The 16,751-nt window shown below is 43.6% G+C and overlaps 1 protein-coding gene and 1 non-coding gene across 2 annotated transcripts in view; one reads left to right on the forward strand and one right to left on the reverse strand.

The window, feature by feature from the left end:
• The window catches only part of LOC126195305 (uncharacterized), a gene marked incomplete at its 5' end in the record, with an annotated part of 1,237,647 nt that overhangs the window by 408,022 nt on the left and 812,874 nt on the right, over positions 1-16,751 (forward strand). The gene's annotated exons all lie outside the window — the stretch shown is intronic.
• Trnat-ugu (transfer RNA threonine (anticodon UGU)) lies at positions 13,795-13,869 on the reverse strand. Its single transcript has one exon. It is a non-coding gene; the product is annotated as a tRNA-Thr (tRNA).

Below are 16,751 nucleotides of genomic sequence, written 5' to 3' on the forward strand. Positions count from 1 at the left end.
TTTTTCTTCCCGGACAGCTGATATGAAAGAATTCTGTTGTCAATATTTATGTTTTTGTCGATCTGCTGTATATTATTTTCTTGTTTAGCGTTAAGTGCACACTCATGACGAGAATATTAATTATGAAAAGTTTATATAAAATACGTATTCTATGTAATTAATTATTAATTTGCGTATTTTGATATACCTGTTTTCTATGACCATGTAATCTGATTAATTTTGTAAATAGTATTCCATTTCTTGATACTGCTAGGAATTTAGATTTTTAGAATAGCTAAACCATTTTCTATGTTTTCTATGAATCTTAATATGTTGTCAACTTGTTTTATTTTGTGCAAGATGACAGAGTGGGATAAGATTAGGAGTGTCTCCACTCAATTATTATCGTCTAAAAATTGGTTTACGGTTAATTAGACGAATGCTAAATTTTGTTGATGTTTTGAGCATATGCATTTCCGCTGTTTCCTTTTTGGGACATTTTCTGAGTCTGTTTACGTTACACTAACATCCTCAGACAATGTGGGGCACGTGTAACGCCGGAAATGCATATCCTCCTATTTCCATCTATTGTACTATAAATTTGTTTCCCTTATTTTTGTTACCTGAATATATGACATTTCTGTGTCTTTACATATTGTAATTGGTTCAAATGGCTCTGAGCACTACGGGACTCAACTGCTGTGGTCATAAGTCCCCTAGAACTTAGAACTACTGAAACCTAACTAACCTAAGGACAGCACACAACACCCAGCCATCACGAGGCAGAGAAAATCCCTGACCCCGCCGGGAATCGAACCCGGGAACCTACATATTGTAATTGTTTTACTATTTGTATATATATATATTTATGCATTTATTTCGATGTATAATTGGTTTGTTTCGTAAATATTATTTGTATTTTTACGCTGGGTCTTGCCTAGGGAAAACTGCTATCGAACGATTACATCGATAGGTCGTGTGAAGAATCAAAGTGTGTAGGATCTTTGGTAGTGTTAACTCTGCCGCGTGGAGCGCGGGCAGAGCAGTCGGAGTCTGGCTGGAGTAGCGAGTGGAGCAGGTGTGTTGTGTGACGCTCCCGCGAGTTGCCGCGCTTTCGGGGTTTAGCAGCATGTAATTGCGCTCGACTTGCGATGATAGTTTCTGACATGGTGTCGCGGACGGGAAGCATTAGCTGGCGCACATCAAGAGCCCGTTTCGCCTGGTGACCGTGTCGAGAAGAAGGCGCGCCAACATCCAGCTTCTGCAACAGCGACGGCCGACAATGAGTGACTGTCGCCACCTCCTCGATCGACGGCTGCAAACCTTCAATCAACCCACAAGGAAGACTGGAAGCACGTAAAGTTTTAGAACTGTATGGCAGACCTCAGCTTTTAAACTGTTCCATTTGCCTCGCAAAATTACAGCAACTTAGCATGAACCTTTGTTGCTCATTGTCCCAATTGCATTGCCAAGCACGGCCCCTTCCTTTTCCGAAATGAACCCGAGTGTCGTTGAAATTCAAACGCCAGCATAATTCCATTTCACTGCTTTAATTTCAAAGTTCACTTTAAGTATTCATAGCTGGCTACAATAGTTAGATTACACAAGCACAAATTAAGAGTGCGAGTTTTGTTACCGTATTTTAGCTTACCTGTGACTGCAGCTCAGCTTGGTACGTACTAAATTTTACTATTGTTAATTGTTCAGAATCGTTTAATTCAAGTTCAAAGTTAAATCTCTTCTTTCTAAATTGCGTAGATTCAAGTAGCTTTAGAAATGATTGTTGAGGTAGTCCAAGACTAACTGTATTTCGAAGTGCTTCAGAAAGAAAGCTCACTATTAACTTCAGTCACTAAATTAACTTTCGATTTTCCGGTTTCATTAATTCTTTTGCTAAATTAAGTCAGAGTGCAGCGAAATTTATTACTTCTGACAAACTTTCAGTTTTCACACTACACGTGTCAACCTTCAGTTGCCATGCTCCTAGTGCTAATTATATGTGTAATAACCTTTCTTTTTCAGTTACTATAGTAATTGTCCTTAGGACTGGCGGCCGTAATTTCCCCCAAATCTCAAATATCTAATTACCGCTAGTTGATTGTTAACGTAACGGCCGCACATTTACTTTCTTTATTAACTTTACCCCTTTTCAAAATTAATTTCCACCAGTTTCATTTGCATTTTTCCTTTCATTTAGATGTAACTCTTTCCTCCCTCTTTACCGACAGGTTAACTTCGGTGACGATTGCTTTTTTCCAAATTTCCATTAGGTACACGCGGTTTAATTTTTCACTGTCATTAAGGTCGATAAGAGAGGGGGAGGTTACAGGGTGTGTGTGATGTCCTTAGGTTAGTAAGGTTTAAGTAGTTCTAAGTTATAGGGGACTTATGACCTAAGATGTTGAGTCCCATAGTGCTCAGAGCCACACTCCATAGACAAGCAATTTGCTTAGAAGTCTCTCGTGAGGAACAGTCTCAAAAGCCTTCTGGAAATCTAAACATATGGTATCAACTTGAGATTTCCTACCGATAGCACTCATTACTTCGTGCGAATAAAGAGCAAGTTGTATTATACAGAAACGATGTTTTCTGAATCCGTGATGTGTGTCAATGGATCGTTCCCTTAGAGTTAATTTATACTGAATATCCAGCTATTGTATCAGCAACCTCTGAAAGGAGCCTTATTGGTACGCTATCTGGACTACAAGACTTGCCTTCATTAAGTGCTCTAAGCTGCTTCGCTACACCGGGGATATCGATCTCCTAAGTTGGTCGTATTGTCAGCTGCTGATGATTCGAATTGTGGAATATTCGTCTTTTTTGTTGAAGGAATTTCGGAAAACTGTGATTAATAACAACGTTTTAGTGGTATTGTCATCGATTAAAGGACCATTCGTATCGTACAGTGAAGGTTTTGATTGTATCTTGCCAATGGTGTACTTTGCAAGCGAACATAATTTCTTTGGATTTTCTGTCAGATTTAGAGACAGAGTTTCACTGTGGAAGTAAGTGAAAGACTCTCGCATCGAAGTTCGCGCAAAGTTTCGACCTTCAGTAAATATCGCCAGCTTTGAGATTTTGCGTACTTTTAACTTGGACATGTTTTTATCGATACTTCTGCAACAGTGTTCTGACCTGTTTTGTGCACCATGGGGGATTAACACAATTTTTATTAATTTATTTGGTATAAATCTCTCAATTCCTTCAGACACTAATTGTTTGAGTACAAGCCACAACTCGTCTACACTTAGGTAGTTGGGAAGTGGTGGAGGCTGTCTCTTAGAAAATCGTCTAGTGGATTTTTATCTGCTTTTTAAAATTTATTTTACGTTTAATTTTATTAGATATGGATGTTGCGATGGTCAGTCTCTGTACATCTATTTAAACCAATCGCTGTGTCCGTCATTTTACTCCCTATTGTCTCAGGCTTACTTGTTGCTAAGACGTCAAGAATGTTTTCGCAACCATTTACACTTATTGTCCAAAGCAATTTTCGGAGAAAGCAATTAGTACGATTTCTGACAATGTTGATGTCTGCCCGCGGGTTTTAATACGTGTTTCCGCCAACGAATGGATTGTAGTTTGCAGTAACAACTTAAGTGAGAACAATACAGACTTAAGTAAGAACTACATAATGACCAGATTATATGGATCAGGTGTTATAGCATTTTAGTATTCGAATTTTCTATAGTAAAGAGCACTTGGAAGAACGTGGCTACAAATCAAAACAACACTGCGGCTAGTAAAAGGTAACATGTTTGCTCTTTAAACATTGCCTTATTTCTTGATTAGGGCCACCACAGTTATTGAGATACATTGCTTTGCTGCTAAAGGAAAATCCAAGAATTATTTGTTCCGCAACACTATCAGTACTAAAAGGGATAAACTCCTCGTATGGGAACGTTTCGCCCTCCAGGGCGAAATTCGACGTAGAGCCAGTGCTCAGAAGCAAGGTGGACGTAGATGCGCATCGAGGGCGTTCGGTCTCCGGCCTCCAGATTCCAGTACTGGAGAACGACCCACTATCCGCCCGCAGCGCCCAGAAGCATAAAAGGCCAGAAATCGGATCGTCTGCCGGGTAACTGGCTCCATTACATTTCGCGGCCGGGCGGTGATGGCTTCCAGGATTACGTCTGCGTACCTTGCGGTCTCTGCATTAATGCAAGCGGGCGCCGTGGAGGGTGCGTTCAGATACCGCACCTGCACGGCACATCATCGGTCTTTATGGGAGGCAGATTGCGTAAAAATGAAATGAGTTGCAGTAAGCTGCACTTCAAGTAGCGAGTCACTTGGTGACTAATCATTTCACAGTTACTCACACACATACACACACACACACACACACACACACACACACACACACACACACACACACACACACAACTGCACTAAAGGTCGTAAAGGCAACCGTCTCTTTCACATTTTACAGGTACATCCACAACTACTCTGAGCCTACCACCTTAAAATGTGTGCTTGTGGGTACTTAACGCACCAGCATCCTTTAGACCTTTCTGTTGCATCATGGATAGTAGTAGGAAGAGTCGGTGGGGGTAACCATGCGTTGTTCTTGTTGTTGTTTACAGTCCAAAGGCTTGTTTGTTTGAGCTCTCTTTGCTGGCCTATCTCATCCAAGCCTCTTTATCTTTGCGTAAATACTGCAACATATGTTGCTTTCAAGGTGCTTACAGTAAACGAGTATGTGTCTCCCTCTGCAAGTTTTATCCTGTTCACTTCCCTGCAATACCGAATCGACGATTCACATGTCTCGCAGGTTGTGCTATAATATCCTTTTTCCCCTATTCGATTCGGTACCTCCTCTTTGACAAGGATATCGTCAAGGAATTACATAAATATGTATTTCTATCAACCCATTTCGCTAAAGGAGTAACTGATTTTTGCAACTGTAGAAGAAGATACAGTTAAGATAATCGGATTGCTAAAGGAAAGTCACTTCTAACCAAAATAAAAATGGCTGAAACTTTGATGTTTCACAAAATTTATTAGAGGTCTGAGACATGGACAATGAAAAAGCATTACTTTAATATAATGGAATATTTTGAAACGTTGATTTGTAGAAGTACCCAAAGAATTTTAAGAAACAAAGAAGGAAAAACTAAAACAGTCCTGAAAAAAATAAAATAAAAAATATTACGGGGGTCATAATGCCATGGATGAAATTGAGGTACGTTGCACTTATCATGAGAGCACAGGACTACTGAAGAAGTTGTAATCTCGGAAGAACTAATGGACAAAGACGTAAATGGACACCAATTAGAGGACAACAACGAAAGAACTGGAATGCTCCTGGAAAAAGTGAGGACCAAAACAACGTCCTATGCTGCATGGAGGAAGAGCGTCAGGTCACAATAAGTCGGTGATTACATATTGGATCATAAGACCAAAGCAAAGTTCTTCTTTAGTTATTCGATGTACCAATACTATTTTCCAAAATTCTTTTGAAGCCCACATTTCAAAAGCTTCTATTCTAGTCTTGTCTGAGCCGTTTATCATCCATGTTTCACCTCTGTACAAGGTCACAATCCAGACAAACACACCCAGAAAAATCTTTCTAACTTTTAAGTTTAAATTCTGTGATAACACATTTTTGTTTTTTAGTAATGCTTTCCTCGCCATTATGAGTTTGCATTTTAGATCCCCCACTTCGGCCATCGTTAGTTGTACTGATGCCCACATATCAAAGTTCTTCTAACCAACACACACAGACACAGTTCTTCTAACCAACACACACAGACACACGCACACACGCTCAGTATTTGCGCGTAAGCGTGCTCGCGCACACCCGCGTGCTCGTGTGTGTATGTGTGTGTGTGTGTTTGAGTGTGTGTGTGTGTGTGTGTGTGTGTGTAATTATTTGCACACAGATTCCAACCTTATCAAGCAGATTGCTTTTAGGCTTTTAATCTAATTCCTTCAGCATCTCTTCATTTAATTGTACTGTGTTCCTCTAGTTTTGTTTCACTTTTCATATTGATCTGGTAGTCCCTTTTCAGGACATTAAATATTCAGTTATACTACCTGTTCGCGTCCATTGCTTTCTCTGAATTACAAGCGTCCGGCTAAGGTCGATTATATTCGTTACTTCCGCCGTGATCATATCTTGTAGCGTCTCCTTCTCGATTGGGATCAGCATACTACAGGAACCCGTGGATAAATCCACTGCTCTTTTATTGGAAATTTACGTTTGCTTATTCACGAGTGCTGTTAAAGGTTCCAGAGACTGCCGAGGAATACTCAAGAATCGCCCGAACAAGAGTTTTCCAAGCTTTTCATTTTACCAGTGGATATCCTCTTCTAGTTAATCTCCGACCTCTGTGTTTCATTTTGTGGAGTCATTCCACTTCATATCAGCGCATTCTTACATATTTTACGATTGCTGCTATTACCGATGTTTGACGGCCAATCATGTAATCGACTGCAGAGGCTCTTTCGCTGATTTACGCGCAATAATTATCTTGAGGCTCAACTATCAATCTGTCCTACGCAGGTAGTCTTGAATTTCGTTACACAGACACCCACATACGCCTACACACACACACACACACACACACACACACACACACACACACACACACACACGCACACACGCTCAGTATTTACGCGTAAGCGTGCTCGCGCACACCCGCGTGCTCGTGTGTGTATGTGTGTGTATGTGTGTGTGTGTGTGTGTGTGTGTAATTATTTGCACACAGATTCCAACCTTATCAAGCAGATTGCTTATAGTTGCCTCGAAAAGCTATTTTCCTGTGTAATGTTGATCATTAAGGACCTACAACATCCATTTGAAGTTACTTCAGATTTGTTGATTTCTGTTAGAAAGAGTTACTAGCCTTACTTGGAATCAGAAAGATGGACTCACTATCGACAAACTGATATCTTGTTCACAAGGCAACTGTGTGGAACTGTACAGACTGACTTTCGGAAGCTCCTTGGGTATCACAAAATATCTACTTACGAAACTCGAGTATGAACAGCAACGGAGGGTACCTATTTACAAAGCCGTGTTGATATCTGTGGCCTCCAAAAGAGTGGTAATATATGAGTTCTTGGTCCATAGTTCTAGAACGCATTGTCGCCAGCTGTTTGGTGACCTACAGTTAGAACTAATGGGCTGAGAGACAGTGTTCGACATACGCGTACAGTGATGAGTCAAAAAATTATGAATACAGCCCACAGCGAGATTGAACGCACCCTGGTGGTGTTGCGGGCACGTCACACAGCAAGGAAATAATGTAAGCGGTACAGAGATGAATGGGCAGTCATTATAACGAAGATACGGGCCGCAAATGGGTAAATCCATTGATATAAGCGAAGGTGGTCGTCTGTTTGCCTACTATTGTCGTGAGCACCTGTGGAAATTCGTTGAATGACAGTGAAATAACGCGTAGGTCGTATGCTACTGGGCGTCCACGTCTCTTCACAAAACGTAGAGATTGGAGGATCCTCTACTGCATGATCCAGGACAGGCCGGGATGTGTTGCAGATCTCACAATAGAGTGAAGTGCTGGTTCAGGCATAAGTGTTTCGGAGCTCGACGTTCAAAGGCCATTGTTGAACTTGGAGCTCCACATCACATGACCCCTACGTTTACCTCTGTTGACCCAGCGACCTCGTTAGTGACTATTGCAGTGGACACAGCATCAGTGAGTTTACACCGCCGGCCAATAGAAACGTGCCGCCTGTCGAATGAATCGCATTTCTTGTGACACCAGTCCGATGGTTGAGGCTTTACATGACATCATCCAGGTGAATAGCTGCTTGAAATATGTACCGCTATGCTTTGGGGTACATTGATTTTGGCTGCTATGGAATTTATCGTAGTACTCGAAGACATCATGACAGTGGGGAACAACGTAAATATTAAGGTGGGCCACCTGTGTCGTTTCGTGGCTGAAGTCTCCTTTCATGGCGATGAGATCTTCCAACAGGATAACCCTCCCTGACACTAGGCCAGAATCGTGCTGCAGTAGCTTGAGAAGCTTGATAGTTACACTGATGTCTTAGCCAGAAAATTCCCATGATCTGCACCCATTCGAACACATATCGCGTGCCAGTTGCGTACCCACAAACCACTGTCATGTGGGATTACGAAGGCTTTCCCGGCGTAATAATTGATAATATTCTTCTCGGGTGTGCAGCCTGATCATAACGTCATCTTGACACAATATTTCCTCGGTCCAACTGGCCGCCATCTTCAGGTGAGAGTGGAGAGTGCTGGTACACGATCTCGCCGGAACTCACTTCTCAGTGCAAGCGGCGGCCCCTATATAGGCCACAGATGGGTCACAACACGTGCGCGAGAAGGTGCCGTAACTGCCCTCTAGGGCAAGTAAACATACCGCGCCGCCAGTGGTTGAAACAGCCGAAATCGAGATATTGCTATAAAAAATTAAAAATTATTCCAACGATCGAAACACAGACCGTTGTTTTTTAATGTCTCATAACACCGGGTTCCAAGTCTTACTTAAAAGATAACCCTTGTCTCTATTAATAAGATTATCAGATAAACGAATCTCTATGGATTCTTTTAAAACACAGTCCCAATAGCGAGATGCAGAGGCAACCATTTGTATCTCGTCATACAGCATTCTATGACCCTCGGTGAGACAGTGCTCCGCCACTGCAGATTTCTCAGGCTGAAGCAACCGTGTGTGCCGCTGGTGCTCAACACATCAAGCAGGAGATCCCGGGTGAGACAGTGCTCCGCCACTGCAGATTTCTCAGGTTGAAGCAACCGTGTGTGCCGCTGGTGCTCAACACATCAAGCAGGAGATCCCGGGTTCGAGTCCCGGTCGGGGCACACATTTTCAACATGTCCCCAATGAAGTATATCAACGCTTGGTTGCAGCTAGGGTGTCCATTTAAGTATCATTTCATTCTAGCAGAGCTGCATAGTCATCTACGGTAACTGTTCTTTCGGAGACAGATACTACCGTCATATATTTTTAAAAGAATCCCTAGAGATTCGTTTATCTGGTAATCTTATTAATAGGGACAAGGGTTATATTTTAAGTAAGACTTGGAACCCGGTGTTGTGAGACATTAAAAAACAACGATCTGTGTTTCGATCGTCGGAATAATTTTTAAGTTTTGACAGCGATATCTCGATTTCGCCTGTTTCCAACACTGGCGGCGCGGTATGTTTACTTCCGCTAGAGGGCAGTTACGGCACCTTCTCGCGCACGCGTTGTGGGCCTTCTGCGGCCTATATAGGGGCTGCCGCTTGCGCTGAGAATTGAGTTCCGGCGACATCGTGTACCAGCTCTGTCACCTGAAGATGACGGCCAGTTGGACCGCAGAAATATTGTGTCAAGATGACGTCACGATCCGGCTGCACACCCGAGAAGAATATTATCACTGTCATGTGACTTGCGGGAATTTAGTTTGCTGTTAGTAGGCATCTGGTACCACATACTTCTGGAAACCTATCGACGACTTGTAGAATCCATGCCAAGCAGAATCGCTGCTGTACTGTGTTTGAAAGGTCTTTACATTGGTGACAGGACACTACTTTAGCACAATGTTAAATCAAACACCTTTCACCCGTCTAACTTTCAAAATTGTTATTTTATTGGGCTACCAGTTTCGACGATATATTATGCTATGTTCAGGCTCCTTGTCGACATGTAGGAAGATTCCCGCCTTTAATCCTCTCACCTGCTGACCGGGTGATCTTTGAAGTGATCGCTGTCTCAAACACCTACGGATACGATACTTTCAATACTGGCCCCTATTTTGATTGGACCAAAGGTGCGAATATTACAGACACGTTGGTCAGGGGGCCCGAAGATGGCCCAATATATCGCCGAAACTGGTAGCTCAAGAAAACCAAAATTAAGATATTTTTTGACGGTTGAAAAGTGTTTGATTTGACATTCTGTACTGCACAGCCCAGGTCCTGCAAACGTCTGTGAAAATATGGACATACAGAGGCTTTAGCATACGGTTCAATAAATTAGAGTTCAGAAAAGTATAAAATTTAATACGCATACCCCTGACAATTTGAGGGTTATTTGTGACGCGCAATTAAATTAGGAACTGCAATAGGAACAAACTCTCAAATCTTTGATAACGCCATAATACACAGAATATAAATTCGAAGTGTGGACTCAGTTTAATCAGTATTTCTCTAAGCACTAGTATTGTGGACGTTGGTCTGCAAACTATGGCTACACTAACGTGTAAAAGTGGCCAATGTCCTCCCTTTCAGTAGTTTCTGCCCACGTTAGAAGTCAGCAGTTATTCCTCTTAGTGGTCTTTCTCTCTCTGTCTTGATGTACTCCTTGTGACTTTCAACTTCTACCCGTGCACTCAACAACCGTTTGGATTTTGTTGCTATGGAAATAAGTGCGGTCATGTTGTTAATTTGTGCTTTAATCTGGGTGTAATGATACCGGTTAGGGTGCAAACCGATCCACATGAGCAGACCCTCACGCATGCAAGTGAAACGTATCTCTTATTAAATAGAACATGTGTGTTCCAAAACTCATTTCCGTTCTCGAGAGTTTTAGTTTTCTTGCCACTTTATTCTCCAAGAGCCAGCAAACTGATATACAGAGTTCCTACTGCTGGGTTTTATGCAACATGCGAAGTCCTCAACTAGCTCGCACAAAATTCTACATGTAAGCTATTAGTCCTACAGGAAAAATGATTCTACATCTACATCAACATGTCTACTCTGCAATTCACATTTAAGTGCTTGGCAGAGGGTTCATCGAACCTAATCATACTATCTCTCTGCCATTCCACTCCCGAACAGCGCGCGGGAAAAACGAACTTCTAAACCTTTCTGTTCAAGCTCTGATTTCTCTTATTTTATTTTGATGATCATTCCTACCTATGTAGGTTGGGCTCAACAAAATATTTTCGCATTCGGAAGAGAAAGTTGGTGACTGAAACTTCGTAAATAGATCTCGCCGCGACGAAAAACGTCTTTGCTTTAATGACTTCCATCCCAACTCGCGTATCATATCTGCCACACTCTCTCCCCTATTACGTGATAATACAAACGAGCTGCCCTTTTTTGCACCCTTTAGATGTCCTCCGTCAATCCCACCTGGTAAGGATCCCACACCGCGCAGCAATATTCTAACAGAGGACGAACGAGTGTAGTGTAAGTTGTCTCTTAAGTGGACTTGTTGCATCTTCTAAGTGTCCTGACAATGAAACGCAACCTTTGGCTCGCCTTCCCCACAGTATTATCTATGTGGTCTTTCCAACTGAAGTTGTTCGTAATTTTAACACCCAGGTACTTAGCTGAATTGACAGCCCTGAGAATTGTACTATTTATCGAGTAATCGAATTCCAACGGATTTCTTTTGGAACTCATGTGGATCACCCCACACTTTTCGTTATTAGCGTTAACTGCCACCTGCCAAACCATACAGCAATCTTCTCTAAATCGCTTTGCAACTGATACTTGTCTTCGGATGACCGTACTAGACGGTAAATTACAGCATCATCTGCGAACAACCTAAGAGAACTGCTCAGATTGTCACCCAGGTCATTTATATAGATCAGGAACAGCAGAGGTCCCAGGACGTTTCCCTGGGGAACACCTGATATCACTTCAGTTTTACTCGATGATTTGCCGTCTATTACTACGAATTGCGGCCTTCCTGACAGGAAATCACGAAGCCAGTCGCACAAGTGAGACGATACCCCATAGGCCCGCAGCTTGATTAGAAGTCGCTCGTGAGGAACGGTGTCAAAAGCTTTCCTGAAATCTAGAAATACGGAATCAACTTGAGATCCCCTGTCGATAGCGGCCATTACTTCGTGCGAATAAAGAGCCAGCTGCGTTGCACAAGAACGATGTTTTCTGAAACCATGCTGATTACGTATCAATAGATCGTTCCCTTCGAGGTGATTCATAATGTTTGAATACAGTATGTGATCCAAAACCCTACTGCAAGCCGACGTCATTGATATAGGTCTGTAGTTCGATGGATTACTCCTACTACCCTTCTTAAACACTGGTGCGACCTGCGCAATCTGTAGGTACAGATATGTCGGTGAGCGAGCGGTTGTATATGATTGCTAAGTAGGGAGCTATTGTATCAGCGTAATCTGAAAGGAACCTAATCGGTATACAGTCTGGTCCTGAAGACTTGCCCGTATCAAGCGATTTGAGTTGCTTCGCAACCCCAAAGGTATCTACTTCTAAGAAACTCATGCTAGCAGCTGTTCGTGTTTCAAATTCTAGAATATTCCATTCGTCTTCCCTGTTGAAGGAATTTCGGAAAACTGCGTTCAATAACTCCGTCTTAACGGCACAGTCGTCGGTAACAGTACCATCGGCACTGCGCTTCGAAGGTGTTGACTGCGTCTTGCCGCGTGTGTACTTTACATACGACCTGAATTTCTTCGGATTTTCTACCAAATTTCGAGACAATGTTTCGTTGTGGAACCTATTAAAGGCATCTCGCATTGAAGTCCGTGCCAAATTTCGCGCGTCCGTACATTTTAGCCAATCTTCTGGATTTCGCGTTCTTCTGAACTTCGCATGCTTTTTCCGTTGCCTCTGCAACAGCGTTCGGACCTGTTTTGTGTACCATGGGGGATCAGTTACATCTCTTACCAATTTATGAGGTATGAATCTCTCAATTGCTATTGCTACTATATCTTTGAATTTGAGCCACATCTCGTCTACATTTGCATACTCAGTTCGGAAGGAATGGAGATTGTCTTTTAGGAAGGCTTCTAGTGACACTTTATCAGCTTTTTTAAATAAAATTGTTTTGCGTTTGTTTCTGGTGGATTTGGAAGAAACGGTATTGAGCCTAGCTACAACGACCTTGTGATCACTAATCCCTGTATCAGTCATGATGGTCTCTATCAGCTCTGGATTGTTTGTGGCTAAGAGGTCAAGTGTGTTTTCGCAACCATTTACAATTCGCGTGGGTTCGTGGACTAAGTGCTCGAAATAATTTTCGGAGAAAGCATTTAGGACAATCTCGGAAGCTGTTTTCTGCCTACCACCGGTTTTGAAGCCGGCCGGTGTGGCCGAGCGGTTCTAGGCGCTGCAGTCTGGAACCGCGCGACCGCTACGGTCGCAGGTTCGAATCCTGCCTCGGGCATGGATGTGTGTGATGTCCTTAGGTTAGTTAGGTTTAAGTAGTTCTAAGTTCTAGGGGACTGATGACCTCAGATGTTAAGTCCCATAGTTCTCAGAGCCATCCGGTTTTGAACAAGTATTTTTGCCAACATATTGAAGGAAGGTTGAAGTCCCCACCAACTATAACCCTATGAGTGGGGTATTTATTTGTTACGAGACACAAATTTTCTCTGAACTGTTCAGCAACGATATAATCGGAGTCTGAGGGTCGGTAGAAGGATCCAATTATTAACTTAGTTCGGCTGTTAAGTATAACCTCCACCCATACCAATTCGCACGGAGTGTCTACTTCGACTTCACTACAAGATAAACCACTACTGACAGACACCACCAATTCTGCCTAATCTATCTTTCCTGAACACCGTCTGAGACTTCGTAAAAATTTCTGCAGAACTTATTTCAGGCTTTAGCCAGCTTTCTGTACCTATAACGATTTCAGCTTCTGTGATTTCTATTAGCGCTTGAAGCTCAGGGACTTTCCCAGCACAACTACAACAATTTACAACCACAATTGCGACTGTTCCGTGATCCAAGCACGTCCTGTATTTGCCATGCACCCTTTGAGATTGCAGCCCACCCCGTACTTTCCCGAGGCCTTCTAACCTGAAATGATAATTAAATAGACACCCTAGCTGCAAACAGTCGTTGATGTACTTCATTGGGGACATGTTGAAAATGTGTGCCCCGACCGGGACTCGAACCCGGGATCTCCTGCTTACATGGCAGACGCTCTATCCATCTGAGCCACCGCGGGCAGAGAGGATAGTGCGTCCGCAGGGACTTATCCCTTGCACGCTCCCTGTGAGATCCACATTCCCAACATGTCCACACCACTACATTCGTAGTGCGCCTAATAGATGTTTGCCCATCATACTCATTACTCGTGGTAGATTAATCTACCAAGTCCCGTACGAGTTCAGGCATAACGTGTGCCTTCGCACAAGAAGTTCAATGGCCGGGAAGCCATATTTTTTAACTATATATGACGGTAGTATCTGTTCCCGAAAGAACAGTTACCGTGGATGACCATGCAGCTTTGCTAGAAATGAAATGATAATTAAATAGACACCCTAGCTGCAAACAGGCGTTGATGTACTTCATTGGGGACATGTTGAAAATGTGTGCCCCGACCGGGACTCGAACCCGGGATCTCCTGCTTCGAGTCCCGGTCGGGGCACACATTTTCAACATGTCCCCAATGAAGTACATCAACGCCTGTTTGCAGCTAGGGTATCTATTTAATTATCATTTCATTTCTAGAAAAGCTGCATGGTCATCCACGGTAACTGTTCTTTCGGGAACAGATACTACCGTCATATATAGCCTTCTAACCTAAAAAAACCGCCCAGTCCACACCACACAGCCTCCGCTACCCGTGTAGCTGCCAGCTGAGTGTAGTGCAATCCTGACCTATTCAGCGGAACCCGAAACCCCACCACCCTATGGCGCAAGTCAAGGAATCTGCAGCCAACACGGTCGCAAAACCGTCTGAGCCTCTGATTCAGACCCTCCACCCGGCTCTGCACCAAAGGTCCGCAGTCGGTTCTGTCAACGATGCTGCAGATGGTGAGTTCTGCCTTCATCTCGTAAGGGAGACCGGCAGCCTTCACCAAATCAGATATCCGCTGGAATCCAGAGAGAATTTCCTCAGATCCAAAGCGACACACGTCATTAGTGCCGACATGTGCCACCACCTGCAGCTGGCTGCACCCTGTGCTCTTCATGGCATCCGGAAGGACCCTTTCCACATCAGGAATGACTCCACCCGGAATGCGCACGCAGTGTACACTGGATTTCTTCCCCTCCTTAGCCGCCATATCCCCAAGAGGCCCCATTACGCGCCTAAAATTGGAGCTCCCAACTACCAATAAGCCCACCCTCTGTGATTGCCCGGACCTTGAAGGCTGAGAATCATCCTCTGAAACAGGGCAGGCAGCTGCATCTGGCTCAGCCAGAGACAGTGCCTGAAACCTGTTTGTCAGACGCACCGGGGAGGCTTTCTGATCAGCCTCCGGGGATGTCTTTCGCTGCCTGCCACGCCTTGGAACGACCTCCCAATCAACCACAGACGAGGGCTCAGCCCCACTGCGGGCAGCAACCGGGGCAACCACAGCGGCAGACCGATCTGGGGACTGACGGGACGTGATTGACATCCCCGTGATACCCATGTCCGGTTCCCCACAGTGGTGCCCATTGGCAAAAGCCTCAAGCTGCGCGACCGAAGTCAGCGCTGCTTGCAGCTGTGAGCGAAGGGATGCCAACTCAGCCCTCATCCGAACACAGCAATCACAGTCCCTGTCCATTCTAGTCGATGTTGAACAACAGTTACTGAAACACGAGTCCGTGCCTAGATAACGCAAGGGAAACACGCAAAGAATGTATTAACTAACCGGTACAAATGCCTAACGACTGCGCTACAATCTGCCTGAATTTACGATTACAATAACTAAAACTCGAAATCACACCTCCTATACGAAACTCACACGCAATCTAAGTAAGAATCTACGAAGTAAACACTAAAGCGCGATGCTACAACTCTCAAATACTATAATACGCCCGAAATTTATGAATTAAACAATGCAAGTACCCAAAAACACGCAAAGAGATTAAGAATTAAACTATGTAACAAATAAGTAAGCTAGGAGTATACGACTTGCTGCTGGCAGCTACTGATCCAACGGCGGCAGGGAGCTCTTCTTGTAGGATATTTAATTAAGCTAAATTTTGTGCCTGGAGGCAACGGTTCATTCTTTTTCTCGAGGACTAATAGTTTTCACGTAGCAGCAAAGAGGGTATTAGTATTCTGTAGTGCAACCATGTTCAACATTCTGAAGTCCTAGTGTAATGGATAATGTAATTTTTTCTGAGTGGAGGATTGTAGGTTCGCATCCTTCTATATCCCAATATTGTTTTTTTTTTTCATATTAGCGTTGTAACACATTCTGCGACTTTCTTATGAATGTAATACAAGTATGTTCTGCAATATTCAATATTTCCGTCTGATAGGAGAACGAAGTATGAAATAAATATGTCGCTGTTTATTGCCTTCCGACTATGTGGCGATTTCCGAATGTGCGGTTAGGCAGAAACCGAGGAGGACAGCTTAAATTGTTGAGAATGAATCCGGGAGCAATGGCATTCATATTCTTCCTAGTAACCACGATCTCGCACGTACCACTCATCTCACAAGATTTTCTGAAAACCAATGGCGCTTCCGATTAGTAGTATGTTATCAAAAGTATCCAGACACCGGGCTAAAACTGACTTACAAGTTCGTGGCCCCCTCCATCGGTAATGCTGGAATTCAGTATGGTATTGGCTCACCCTTAGCCTTGATGACTGCTTCCACTCTCGCAGGCATACGCTCAATCAGGTGCTGAAGGCTTTCTTGGGGATTGGCAGCCCATTCTCCGCGGAATGCTGCACTGCGGAGAAGTATCGATATCGGTGAGGCCTGGTATGAAGTCGGCGTTCCAAAACAGCCCAGAGGTGTTCTGTAGGATTCAGGTCAGCACTCTGTGCACGCCAGTCCATTACAGGGAGGTTATTGTCGTGTTACCACTCCGCCACAGGCCGTGCATTATGAACAGGTTCCCGATAATATTGTAAGATGCAGTCGCCATCCCCGAATTGCTCT

This window comes from Schistocerca nitens, chromosome 7, assembly GCF_023898315.1.
Source record: "Schistocerca nitens isolate TAMUIC-IGC-003100 chromosome 7, iqSchNite1.1, whole genome shotgun sequence".
Classification (NCBI taxonomy): Eukaryota; Metazoa; Arthropoda; class Insecta; order Orthoptera; family Acrididae; genus Schistocerca; species Schistocerca nitens.